The sequence below is a fragment of the Somniosus microcephalus genome, chromosome 4 (genome assembly GCF_052327205.1).
Source record: "Somniosus microcephalus isolate GS21.2 chromosome 4, FLI_Smic_1.0, whole genome shotgun sequence".
Taxonomy (NCBI): domain Eukaryota; kingdom Metazoa; phylum Chordata; class Chondrichthyes; order Squaliformes; family Somniosidae; genus Somniosus; species Somniosus microcephalus.
Window position 1 is genome coordinate 335,539,413 of NC_140990.1, and position 14,519 is coordinate 335,553,931.

The following is a 14,519-nucleotide window of genomic DNA, read 5'->3' on the forward strand; positions in this document are numbered from 1 at the left end:
AGTTGCATTCACCAGATTGATGAGCTTCCCCCAGTGCCATCGCTAAACGCCAGCCTGGTCATTTTTTTGTCGTTCTCATTAACATGCTCAACGGAAGTAGTAGTGGCACAATCTCATTCAGCAGCACGGTAAGTGTCTTCTGGTGATATCACTATGGTGTCACTGTTTCATCAATATTATATTCTCGTGTCATTTCTGGGTCTGCTGTAGACTAATTGATAGAGATTGATTGCTTGTTGTTACCCCATTAACATTGTGAAGCAACTGAAGATGGTGGGGCCCAGGACACTGCTTCATCAATGACCTTCCCTCCATCATAAGGTCAGAAGTAGGGATGTTCGTTGATGATTGCAGTGTTCAGTTCCATTCGCAACTCCTCAGGTAATGAAGCAGTCCATGCCTGCATGCAGCAAGACCTGGATGACATTCAGGCCTGGTCTGATAAGTGGCAAGCAACATTCGCGCCACACAAGTGCCAGGCAATGACTATCTCCAACAAGCGAGAGTATAACCACAGCCCCTTGATATTCAACAGCATTACCATCGCCGAATCCCCCAGCATCAACATCCTGGGGGGTTACCATTGACCAGAAACTTAACTGGATCAGCCACATAAATATTGTGGCTACAAGAGCAGGTCAGAGGCTAGGTATTCTGTGGCGAGTGTCTCACCTCCTGACTCCCCAAAGCCTTTCCACCATCTACAAGGCACAAGTCAGGAATGTGAGGGAATACTCTCCACTTGCCTGGATGAGAGCAGCTCCAACAACACTCAAGAAGCTTGACACCATCCAGGACAAAGCAGCCCACTTGATTGGCACTCCATCCACCACCTTAAACATTCACTCCCTCCACCAACGGTGTACCATGGCTGCAGTTTGTACCATCTACAAGATGCACTGCAGCAACTCGCCGAGGCTTCTTCGGCAGCACCTCCCAAACCCGCGACCTCCTCCACCTAGAAGGACAAGGGCAACAGGTGCATGGGAACATTGTTAAATCCGTGAATCTTGATGTATGGTGTCCTTCAATAAATAGACAGAGACTGCAGAGGAACAATCAACAGGTGTTTACTGGATGAGGGTTACTCTAAAACTAACAGTACAAATCCCTACTCAGGGTTTATATACAGGTGTGGTCACTGCCGGTACTACAGCATACAGGAGCTGTAAAAAGTAGTTCTCCCCTTAAAGGTACATACACTACAATTCCTCCCCTTTTAGATTAACAGTACCACAACATTCATTTAACAATTAAATATCAACTAATTACAATTAACACTTTTAACATGCAACATTAACTGAAAATAGTCTATTTATAAATTCAGTCTTTGGGGAGGCTTCCTGATACTTTCTGGATAGCACCTTTCCTGAGTGTCTTGCTCTTGGTGCGGAGGCGATTCTGGCCCCCTGTCGTTGGTTGGTTCATCAGCTTCCGATGCTACTGTTTCTGGGGTACATGCTACCGGTATGTCGGGTTCATCACCAGGTACGTATGGGCGAGACCTGGGGTTGACTCGTTCCTGTGACTCTAGGATCTGGTCAACATGGCGTCTCACAATGTTCTCCCCAACATCCACTGTGTACATTAGTGACCCCTGCCGTGTGCATATCGTTCCTGGTTGCCATTTCTCTGTTCGGTAGTCGCGGGCCAAGACTGGTTGCCCTACATTGAAGCTCCTTGTCGGCTTCTCATTGATGTGCTGGAATTGCTTATTCTCAACATCTCTTCGTACATTTGGTCTGAGCAAATCCATATGAGATCTCAACCTTCGGTTAAAGAACATCATGGCCGGGGTCTGGTTGGTGACTGCATGTGTCGCATTTCTGTAGGCTAACAGGAAATTGTCCACCTTGTGCTGCAGTGGAATGTCGTCATCGCACATGGCCCTTACTGCTTTCTTAAAGGTTTGTACGAACCTCTCAGCCAATCCATTTGTGGCTGGATGATACGGGGCGGATGTGTAATGCTTTACCCCATTCCTCTTCATAAATCTTCGAAACTCCTTGGACACAAACTGTGGTCCGTTATCAGAGCAAATCTGCTCTGGCAAGTCGTTCCTGGCAAATATGGTCCGTAGGACTGCAATAGTTTTCTCCGTGGTGGTGGAGGACATTTTGATCACCTCAGGTTATTTCGAGTGCGCATCCACGGCTATTAAAATCATTGAGTCCATGAATGGACCAGCAAAATCAATATGCACCCGTTGCCATGTAGATGAGGGCCACTCCCATGGGTGTAGAGGGGCATGTGGTGGTGCATTTTGGACCTTCTGGCATCCTGAGCAGCTCTTTGTCAGGTCCTCGATTTGCTGATCGATCCCCGGCCACCACACATAAGCCCTAGCAAAGCTTTTCATTTTCACCCCTCCCAGATGGCCTTCGTGAAGCTCATTGAGCACTCTTTCCCTTAACTTGGGTGGAATTATCACTCGGGATCCACACATCAAGGTCCCCTGGCATACTGACAGCTGTTCTCTTCTGGATGAGAATGCTGGCAACAGTGAGTCGCCATGTGTTGGCCATCCCTTCACCGTCAAGTCATATACCCGAGACAGTGTCGGGTCATTTCGGGTCTCCTTCTCTATATCCGCGTTAGTTACTGGCAAGCGTTCAATTATAGTCGAATAAAATATTTCGACAGGGTCCACTGCTGGTGCTTCCTCCGCAGTAGGTAGTGGCAGGCGTGATAGCCCATCAGCGTTTCCATGCTGTTTCGTGCCCTTATACTCGATTTCATATTGGTTCGCCCCTAGAAAAAGGGACCATCTTTGTAGCCGTTGCGCAGTCATCACCGGAACGCCCTTCTTTGGATTAAAGATGGAGACAAGTGGTTGGTGGTCAGTCAGCAAGGTGAACTTCTGCCCGTGCAGATGGTGGTTGAACTTTTTCACTCCCCACACTAGGCTGAGGGCCTCCCTGTCAATCTGGGTGTAGTTACGCTCGGCTGAGGTTAGTGATCGTGACGCAAAGGCTATTGGCCTCTCTGAGCCACCCGAGAATTTGTGCGACAGCACCGCTCCAATGCCATAGGGTGATGCATCACACGCCAACCTAATTGGTAGTGCTGGGTTGAAATGAGCCAAAACCTCTTTTGACGTGATCAATTCTTTGCTCTTCTGGAAAGCTCGTTTACATTAGTCATTCCACTTCCATGGTACCCCCGTTTGCAGTAGGGTGTTCAGTGGGTGTAGTACGGTAGACAAATTTGGCAAGAACTTATGGTAGTAGTTCACCAGCCCGAGGAACGACCTCAGTTGTGACACATTTTCTGGTGCTGGAGCCTTGACTACTGCCTCAATCTTTTCAGGGGACTTATGTAACCCCTCTTCATCAATAACGTGGCCACAATACGAGATCTGCTTCTGGAAAAACTCGCATTTGTGGCGATTAGCTCGGAGCCCATATTCCTTCAATCTAGTGAGCACCTGCTCCAGGTTGGCGAGGTGATCACTGTCATTTTCGCCCGTGACCAGGATGTCATCCAAATAACACTGGGTCCCTGGAATCCCTTGCAGGACTTGATCCATTGCCCTTTGCCAAATAGCCGGAGCTGATGTTACCCCGAACACCAGCCGGTTGTATTGGTAGAGACCTTTATGAGTGTTGATCGTGAGGTACTGTTTCAAGGCTTCTTCTGCCTCCATTTGCAGGTACGCCTGGGCCAGATCAATCTTAGTGAAGAGTTTCCCTCCAGATAGCGAGGCGAAAATATCTTCAATCCGCGTAAGTGGATATTGTACCGTGTGAAGGACTGGGTTCACTGTCACCTTAAAGTCCCCACAGATGCGAACCTTCTTTTGTTCCCCAGGCTTATTACTCAATGACCTCTTCATTACAGGAACGATGGGTGTAGCCCACTCGCTCCAGTCCACTTTGGACAGTACTCCTGAACGTTCCAAACCTTCCAGCTCTGCTTCGACGGCTGGGCGGATCGCATAAGGCACCAATCTGGCCTTAAAAGAATTTGGGCTTGCATTTTCCTCTATTTTGATCGCCGCTGTTATGCCTTTTAGTGTTCTGAGTTTCTCCTGGAACACTTCTTGTGCGTCAGTTAGCATTTTTGACAGTCGTCCAGGTGTGACGTCGTCATCCTTTTTGGCATCTACAGTCAGTGCTTGTATGGAATGCCAATCTAGCTGTATCTTCCGGATCCATTCACGTCCTAGTAGTGGTGGTCCTCCCTCTGGCAATACATATAGGTCCATTTTTGGTGTTTCCTTGCCGTTATATATAACGTTCACCCTTATTTTTCCTTTGTGGTAGACTTTTTGCCCCATGTACGTCTTCAAGACGATCTCTGTATCTCTCAAGGGTATATGTGAGAATAGCCGCTTGTAGTCCCTTCGGTTTATGACTGTTATGATCCTGTGTCCAATTCCATTTTCACTTGGACTCTGGCTATCTTGAGCGTGACCCAGATAGTTTGGTGATCCTGCGTTTTGATCACATTATGTAGTTTCAGACAACCCAGCTCCTTGCTTCCGGAGTCTGTATCCCTTTTCTGTTCGTCTGAACTACTCCCCGTCACCTTATGTACCTTCTTGTACTTCTCCTGTGGAGATTTCTTGCTGCAGGTTTTCTTTTCCGACCTGCAGACTCTTGCTATGTGTCCTACTTTTCCACACTGTCTGCACACTTGGTCCTTGAACCAGCAATCCTTATGGTCGTGTGTTGTTCTGCTGCAGCGATAGCACTTCACTGTTCCGTATGCCATTTCATTTGTGCCATATTCTTGCGGTCTCCGTTGTATCTCAGCCGTGCCCCGTGCTGCTGCTTCGTGTGATACTGCCATGCTGAAAGCCTTGTCCAGCGTAAGATCCTTTTCTGATAGAAGCCGTTTCTGGGTTCCTTCACTTTGAAGCCCACACACGAACTTGTCCCTTAAAGTATCTGCTAGTCCCGTTCCAAACTGGCAGTGTTTCGATAGCTTGCACAGTTCCGTTAAATATTCAGCATTACTTTCATCTTTATGCTGGTTCCTTTTGTGAAACTTAAATCTTTCTGCTATCAGCAGCGGTGTGGGGTTTAAGTGGTCCCGTAGGATTGACACTATGTTTTCAAAATTCTTTTCCGCTGGTTTCTCTGGGGTTACTAGGTTTCGCAGTAAGCCATACATTTTTGCACCCATTGAATTCAACAATACCAGCGCTTTCTTGTCATCTGGCACTTCATTCGCCTTGCAGTATACTTCAATGCGTTCGACATATGTCGTCCAATCTTCGACTTCATTGTCGAACGCTGTGATACTGCCACTCTTCGGCATTTTTTTTTTTTTTTTTTGGTGTGGTTAGACCGGCTCAAAATGGCATCTCCCGCGCCCTCCCTTCTTCTCCGCTGGCTCAAAATGGCGTCTCCCGCGCTTTCCTTTCTTCTTCGCTGTGGCTCAAAAATGGTGTCTCCCGCGCTCTCCCTTCTTCTCCGCTGCGGCTCAAAAATGGCGTCTCCCACGCTCTCCCTTCTTCTCCGTTGCGGCTCAAATGGCATCTCCCGCGCTTTCCTTTCTTCCCCCGCGGACGCTGCTCAGCCCTTGAACACCGGCTGTGCTCTGTGCGTTTTCCTGCGTGCCTCTCTCATTGACGCCGCTCGGTCCTGAACCCCGGCTGCACCCCATGCGCTTTCCCCTCTCTCTTACACCGTCGACGCTGCTCGGCCTTCCCCTGTGCCGTCGGTCGGCTCCAGCCGCCGCCGTCCGGGAAGGGTCTGCGCCATACCTGCTGCCAGCCCGTCTCGCTGGAGTCTCCGCCGGATGGTCGACACCCGTGCCCCTGGAATCGGCTTTCTTCTGCAGAGTTGCAGGTAGGTTCGAATCGACTCGTCGCCAATGTTAAATCCGTGAATCTTGATGTATGGTGTCCTTCAATAAATAGACAGAGACTGCAGAGGAACAATCAACAGGTGTTTACTGGATGAGGGTTACTCTAAAACTAACAGTACAAATCCCTACTCAGGGTTTATATACAGGTGTGGTCACTGCCGGTACTACAGCATACAGGAGCTGTAAAAAGTAGTTCTCCCCTTAAAGGTACATACACTACAAACATCACCACCTCCAAGTTCCCCTCTAAGTCACACACCATCCTGACTTGGAAATATATCGCCGATCCTTCATCGTCGCTGGGTCAAAATCCCTGGAACTTCCTCCCTAACAGCACTGTGGGAGTACCATCACCACACGGACTGCAGCAGTTCAAGAAGGCGGCTCACCACCACCTTCTCAAGGGTAATTAGGGATGGGCAATAAATGCTGGCCTTGCCAGAGACGCCCACATTCCAGGAACGAATAAGAAAAAATCATTCTACCGTGCGACAACCAGGATGGTAGATGGCGAACTAGATGGACCTTGCTCTTTCTTCAGCTAGCAATTGCTATGTTTCTATTATTCAAGATTAAAAGCTAGATTTGTCATAATTACTGGTGAAGGTGCCTGAGTCAGGAGGTTGTGGGTTCAAGTCTTACTCCAGGAGTTAGTCATTTAATCTAGTTTGAGTGCTGAATTATTGCCGGCGCCATTCTTCAGATCAGCTATTAAATCTTGTCTTGAGGCTCCAGCGTTCCAGGTGGGCATAAAAAATCCCAGGGCGTTGTTTGAAGAAGAGCAGTAAATTCTCCCGGTCTTGCCCCTTTGCCAACAATGCTTCCTTAATCAAGATGGCTATAAAAGTTTTTTTGGAAGGATATAAAACTTTGCTGATAATACTATGCAGGAGATTGCAGGATGACACAGAGTAGGCTGATAGGTACAGTTCAAGGCAGAGAATTGTACACTTTGGGGGAAAAAATATTCAAGAAGGAATTAGATATATTTCTTAAGGCTAAAGGGGTCAAGGATATGGGGAGAAGGCAGGGACAGGGTACTGAATTTGGATGATCAGCCATGATCTCATTGAATGGCGGAGCAGGCTCGAGGAGCCGAATGGCCTACTCCTGCTCCTATCTTCTATGTTTCTATCTTTCTATGAGATCTTTAAATGTGGGAATGTAGATAGAAAAGATTATTAACATGGCAAATGCGATTGTGGGTTTTATAAGGAGGCATTGGAGACAGAAGCAGGGAGGTGATGTTTGAATTTACACAACACATTGGGCAGGCCAGAGTTGGAGCAGTGCAGTTTGAGACCCTCTAGGCCGGATTTTAACACTGCCCACCTGGTGGAAACAGAGTGGTCGGGTAGTTAAAATGTTGGCCGGGCGCTTAATGCTTTCCTGACACATTCGTGCCCGAGCCAATTTAACTGCTGGCTTTCCGGCAGTGTCTGATCCACTGCAGGTAGGCAGGGGCCTCAGCACTATTCAAATGTTGGCGTACGATGAGGTACTTTGGATCCCGACGCGATCTCAACTGTCTATTACGGCAGTGACGCTCAGTGCGTGGCCTAACGGTGAAACTTTGCAGCAGACACTATTGTGGCCAGAAGAGGCACCCACCCCACCCCCCGACCCGAACACTTGCCCTTTGCCGAGGATCGTTCCCTCGGGTCTGCTGTCACCTGCCATCTCGCTCCCACACTCCGGCCTCCTTGTCATTCCCACCGGGCTCAGGCAGAACTCAGCCTTTCAGCATTTAAATGAGGCCTGGGCGTTAAAATTTCCCAGGTCTCACAATGTGGGGGCCAGGCAGTTTGCTGCCTACTTCGGGTCTTGCACGCCACACTTACACCCCCCCAGTTAAAATTGGGGCTCTCTTTATAGGAAGAATATTCAAGTCATGGAAAGGGTACAGCAAGAACGAGAGGTTAAACTTATGATGAAGAGCTTGAAAAATGTTGGCTTTTTTTACTGGAACAGTGAAGTTTAAAAAAGATAGACTCATTTATATATAGTGCCTTTCACGACCTCAGGATATCACAAAGTGCTTTACAGCCAATGAAATACTTTTGAAGTGCAGTCACTGTTGTGATGTAGGAAACATGGCAACCAATTTGCGCACAGCAAGCTCCCACAAACAGCAGTTTGATCATTTGATTTGGTGATGTAGGTTGTATTTGGGCACAGCAAAGGCTATGGGCCAGGACACCGGGGGGAACCCCCCCTGCTCTTCTTCGAAATAGTGCCATGGGATCTTTTATGTCCATCTGCGAGGGCAGATGGGGTCTCGGTTTAACGTCTACAACTGAAAGACAGTACTGTAGGAATCAACGGATTCCTATCTAAATCACTGAGGTCGAGGCAGTTCAGTAAATTAACCGAATTTAATTTAACTGGTGAGCAAAACAAAAACATGCAGGAGCAACAGCAAACAGGTCTATACAGTAGCTTGTTCCACCAGGTCTGAACTCAGAACCTCCCACCTCTGACGTCATGACGTCATCACGTTTCCCGCCACTCGGGGCACCATGTGACCAACGTGATGACATCATCGTGTTGTTTCAGGGTTTTTACAGAAAGCTTGTTTACACTCAGCAAACGGACATAGGTGCTGTAACATTGCTTTAAAGACAGTTATTCATTTGTACAGGAGTTCATTGGTGGTTTTACCACAGTACCACCCTCAGTGCCGCACTGGGAGTGTTAACCTGGATCATGTGCTCAAGTTCCTGGAGCGGGACTTGAACCCCCAACCTTCTGATTCAAAGGCGAGAGTGCTACCCACTGAGCCACAGCTGGCACCTAAAGGGGAACCTAATAGAGATTTTCAAAATGATGAAAAGTTTTGAGAGGGTAAATAGTGGAATGTTGTTTTCACTGGAATGTGAGCTGGTAACGAGACAGCAAACACTCAGGATTATCACAAGAAGAGCAAAGGGGAAGTCAGAAGTGTTTTGTTACATTAAAACTATTAAAATATGCAACGTTTTACCACAAGTCTGCCACCATGCTGGTTAGGGCAAGGAGGGAATTCACAGGAAAACCACATTTAGCAGAAAGAAGGACATGGGATGGTATGCAAGGCTGGAGAAGGTTGAGAGGTAGTCTTGATGACAACAGACAAGGCTGAAGTGTTTGCAACAAGTGTCCTCTGCCAAAAATGCTGAGCGGATGATCCGACTCACTCCCCCTGAGTTATCAACCATCACAGATGCTAGTATCCAGCCACTTCAGTTCAATCCAAATGTCATTAAGAAGTGGCTGACTACATGGGCACAGCAAAGGCTATGGGCTGGACAACATCTCCACTGCAGTCCTGAAGACTTGTGCACCAGAGCCAGATGCTCCCCTAGCTATGTTGTTCCAGTGCAGCTATGATCCTGGCATCTAACCGACAACATCCAATCTACAAAGAAACAGGATAAATCTAACCCTGCCAATTATCGGTTTCCTCTCAATCACCAGTAAAGCGTTGGACGAAGCCATCAAATGACACCTACTCACCGATGACCTGTTAACCAATCCTCAGTTTAGGTTCCACCAGGACCATTTGACTCCAGAGCTCATTACAGCCTTGATCCAGATGTGGACCCAAGAATTCAAAGCCAGATGCAAGGTGAAAGCTACAGCCCTCAACATATAGGCAGCAGTCGGATTGAGTATGGTACCATGGCACCCCTAGCAAAACATAAGGGGGTAGATTTTCCTGGAGCCGTCAGGCAGGGTTTCAGGCGTGTGGGGGGGGGGAAAATCCTGAATTCGGGGGTCCCGACACCATCCCGCCCAAAACCCGCCTCCACGTAAGTTTCACAGGAGGCGGGTACCCGCCCCGCACTGGGACCCGCCGACCTGAGGCGGGAAGGGATTAGTGCCAATTAACTGCCTGTTAACAGTTAGTTAACAGGCAGTTTTTAGCCTAATCCCTATTTTGAGGGGTGTCGTGTGGGATTCCCGACGGCTCCAAACCACGCCAGGTTAGAGCAGGCGGGCCGTCGGGTTGAAGGACTTGGAGGGGTCGCGATGTCGGTGTTCAGGTGAGTGATGGGTGCATAAGTGCAAAGGTAAGTGTGTTTGGTGTGTCTAAAGTGTGTAAAGAAGTTTAAATTACCTGTACTTACCTTAACAGCCTTTCTTCCTCGAGGTTTTGGGAGTCCATCACTCAGCCGGCACTGGAAGCAAAATGGCTGCGATCTGTCAAAAGTGACAGTCTTCAGCTTTGAGTGCCGGTGACAGTTCTAACTGAGTCTGTGTAGAAGGACTCAGGCTAGAAGTCAGACTGTCAGTGTTTGACAGCTGGGCGGGCTCAACAAGGTCAATCAAGGGAAAATCACGCGGATTGGCCGGACGTCGAAGTAGGCGGGACTAAAACCCGGAAGTTGAAGTCCCGCCTCCTTCCCGACAGCTTCAGGAAAATCTACCCCAAGGTCAATGCGGTCAAACCGAAAAACCACCCATGGCTGGAGTCACACCTGATACAAAGGAAGATGCTTATACTTGTCAAGAGGCCAGTAATCACAGCCTCAGGAAATCACTGCAGGAGTTTCTCAGAAAACGTACCCGGCCCAACCATCTTCAGCTACTTCATCAATGACCTTCACTCTTTCATAAGGTCAGGAGTAAGGCTATTTGCTGATGATTCCACAGTGTCCTGCTTCATTCACAAGTCCTCTGATAATGAATCAGCCCATAACATAACATTCAAATAATATCCAGGCTGACAAATGGCAGGTAACATCTGCATCACACAAGTGTCAGGTAAAGACCATCTCGAACAAAAGAAAGGCCAGCCATCTGCCCTTCAATGACAGCACCATTGCTGAGTCCCCTACCATCAACATATTGGACCTGGTTACAAGAGATTGGGTAATCTGTGATGAATGACTCGCACCCTGACTCCTGAAAGCCATCTATGAGGTTCAAGACGGGAGTGTGATGGCATACTCACCACTCATCTGGATGGATGAGACTGCAAAAATACTCGAGACACTTCACACCATCCAGGACAGAGCAGTTTGCTTGATCAACGCCCTCCTACTTCTGCTCCTTTCCGCGCTGCTCCCCTCCTACTGCCCCTCCTCTCCACTTCTCCTCTCCCTTTCCCTCCTCTCCTTCCCTTCCCTTCCTCTCCTCCGCTCCCTGCCTCTCTTCCCTGTGAGTTATTCCCCCATGCCCGCTAACCCTGCTTGACTTGAAGACCACACTTGATCTTGACTTTCTGTATGCAATGCCATGGGAAATGGACAAGTTTATGTATAATTGTATTTCACATTGTTTGGAATCTGTATATATGTTTGTGCTGGTCAAGAAATTAAAGTCATTACTTTGAGTTTTCCTATGAAATAATCATGTAAGTGCAAAAATCTAGCAAAAAAATACTTATTGACATCATTTGTTTACTTGTGACTTTATAAAAGTAGAATTGTGATATTAAAAGAAATTCTCAGCAAATGGATTACATTAATTTCTTCCTACTTTATTTAAACGGGTCGTCAATTTTCTGAAGGTCCATTTTCACTGGAGAAGATGTAGATAAACCTCCTGCAGTGAACAAACGTGGATGAATTAGTTCTTCCTACATAAGCGGGTGATGTTCATACTTCAAAGTAGCTTTGGCTAGGGTCTGGCAAAATGCCTTTTCTTTGGCAATACCAGGCTGCCACAGCAAACGTAATGAACCCACGCTCACTGTTTAATATTATGCAGCACGTCACTCGTGCTGTCTCTTCTATTGGCAAATGAAGACATAATCCCAAAGTATGAGAGATGTGCGAGATTCTCCATGACTTTGCCTATTAGAATTCCTTTTGATTAGTCCTTTGAATCACAAATTCACTTTCAGAAAGAAAATGAGAGAAATCATGGGGGATAGTCAGAGTTCTGAGGGGAAAAACTTGTGGAAGAAATCTTGATGAGCAAAGGGATTTATTCAGAAATGTACTCTTAGAAGTTATTTCCCCAAAGTGTTTTGCTAAAAAACCACGAGACCAGCTCAAAGACCTAACATTTCTACACAAGGAAGAAGGTGGCAAAGACAACAGTGAGACGATTTAGAGTGTAAGGGCTAGAAATTCAGTGCATTTGCGCTTCCCGTTAACGCCTCCGGGGCGCAAATGACTTGTCGCTAAATTCAGCGGGAGTTTAGCAGCAGCGGTAAACAGTAGCGCCCCGCTCCACTGCGCAGGCGATGACGACGTGATCACCGTGCACAGCGCCCCGTTTTTGCCCCGCCTGCAAAATTGCCCCACGCCCCATGAATCTACGGCGGGCGATGACAGCGACCGAGTCAGGGGATGGGAACGGCGCGGCAGGTGGCTCGCGGGGCGGTAATTAAAGGGGAGGTGGCGGGCAAGGGGAGAAAAATCGGCCGACTTACTTGTCACGGCCCGTTGCTTCTTTCAACACGGGGTTCGTGCCGCGATCTGGCAGCCCGGCTCTCCTTTTGAGCTGCACGGCATGGCACCCCGCTCTCCGGTGGTCCAGGTAGGGCCCCACAGAGTTGTGGGCTTGGGCCCGCCCCTTTAATGAGGGGAAGAGCCCTTCCATGCGGCAGCGCTACGTGGCCCAGTGCGTAGCGCTGCAGAACGCACCACCCTGATATTCGGGGTTAGCGCTCTAAGAAGGAAGGGAAGCGCTTGAATTAACGCTCCATCTCCCTCTTCGGGCGCCAAAACTGAAGTTAGCGATCGCCAGCGCTAAATTTAGCGCCCAGGCGATGTTAGCAACCCAAAATTGTTGCTAACGAATTTTTCCCCTAAATCTTTCATTTAGAATCAAGAAGTTAGATGCTCTCATGTATAAATTCTTCATTGAAATTACAGTTACCGATTTCTTTTAAACAAAATTATATTAAGACGCGAAAAGTCAAACTGCTCTGAAAGGAAATGTTAGACAAAACAGCACTGGATCCTGGGTGTTCACGTACAAGAAATAACAGAAGTGTTATGACAGGGAACTGCTTTCCATGTATCCAGGAAACAGTGTGATTGTTAGTTGTATTACTAAAATCCCTTTCGCTTCTGGCTTGAAATCCACTCCACTTTGTTGAGATGAAAATCTCCTCTGCCAGCCTAAAAATAAATAAAATTAATTTGGATACTCTCGGTTCGATCGCTAGGAGCTGTAAGGCCACAGAGCCGCCAATAAGTCTGCTAACTAGCACCGAACTGGTAATTGGTGGCACTGAATGGCGTCGGTGGCAACACTCTCGCTCCTGAGTCAGAAGGTTGTGGGTTCAAGTCCCACTCTTGAGCACATAATCTAGGCTGACTCGCCAGTGCAGCACTGAGGGAGTGCTGCACTGTCGGAGGTGCTGCCTTTCGGATGAGTCGTTAAACCGAGGCCCCATCTGCTCTCTCAGGCGGACGTAAAAGATTTCAAGGCACTATTTCGAAGAAGAGCAGTGGAGCTTTCCCCGGTGTCCCTCAGCCAACATCATCAATCACCTTGGAAAAACTCAGCAGGCCAGGCAACATCCACGGAGAGAGAAACAGAGTCAAGGTTTCGGGTCGAAACCCTTCTACAGAAGTTCATTCTGGTGTCAGCTCGGGTCCTGACACTCCAGCCTAGAAAATCGTTATCCACTGAAAACAGGCGGGGGGATCGCGATGCGATAGTATTTTGCTCCCATTCGGGAGACTACAGGCAGCGCGTAAAATTCACGCTGCTTGCTATTTTGCATGATTGTAGCGCTCAGCCGCGCGAGTTACCGAGAAAGCAAGTTACCTGGAAGTCGGTGATGATCCCTTTAAATAGTGCTGGTGCGGGGGCGGGGCGGGGGCGGGGCGGGGGGGGGGGTCCTTCCTGCTGCTGAACACATACTCAGCTGTGTGAGGCTAATAGAGGCGTTAGCTCCAGCGATGACGATGATAATGGCAGCACTCACTTCAAATCAGCATTGCACGCTGATTGACGTCACGATCTGCCTACTTACCATACTTCCGGTGCACGCTCCTAACGGCCGCCCTACCGCCCTCACCAAGATGGCGTCTGGCACGGCCCGCACTAGAGGTGTACGCGCTGCTCGGACTCCATTTTGGTCCCAATTCGTCACCCGCAGCGCCCAAACTACGCAACCGAATTTCTAGGCCCCATTTCCACTGTAACTGTTGTAGTATAAATACGCCCTGGTACTCGTGTATACACTATATAAACAGAATGATCTAGGGTAATGACCAATACAGGGGGTTAACACACTGCCCTTGGATCTGAGTTTAATCACAACCCCAACTAATGGAATCGAAGCACCCTTGCCGTGTGCCAGCTCTAAGGATTCTATATGAAATAACTTCAATTCGGAAGGAGCTCAAATCTACAATGCAAAACAGTCTGAAGATTAGTATTAAATTGGCAGTTTCTATCAGACATGCTATAAGGATGGCTGACATGGGAAACTTGGGAGTGCTCTCCCAAGGTTTTTGCTAAAGCACGTTGCTGGGAAAAGCTGAGTGAGATTTCCTCCACCTCTAACCTGGATAATTAATGCTTACACTGGGTGCCAGAAAATGAGACAATACTCCATTCTCCAGGACTGATATCTTTCACTTTAAAGGGAAAGGGTGCTTAAGTGCATTGTTGGGGATTACTGAATGTAATAAAGGGACCAATCTGTACAATTACTGGTGTAAATTACTGTGCGTTTTATGTTTTTAAACTGTTGGTAGAAGACATATTTCAAATCTGTTATTATCAATATCACAGGAAACAGGGAGGAC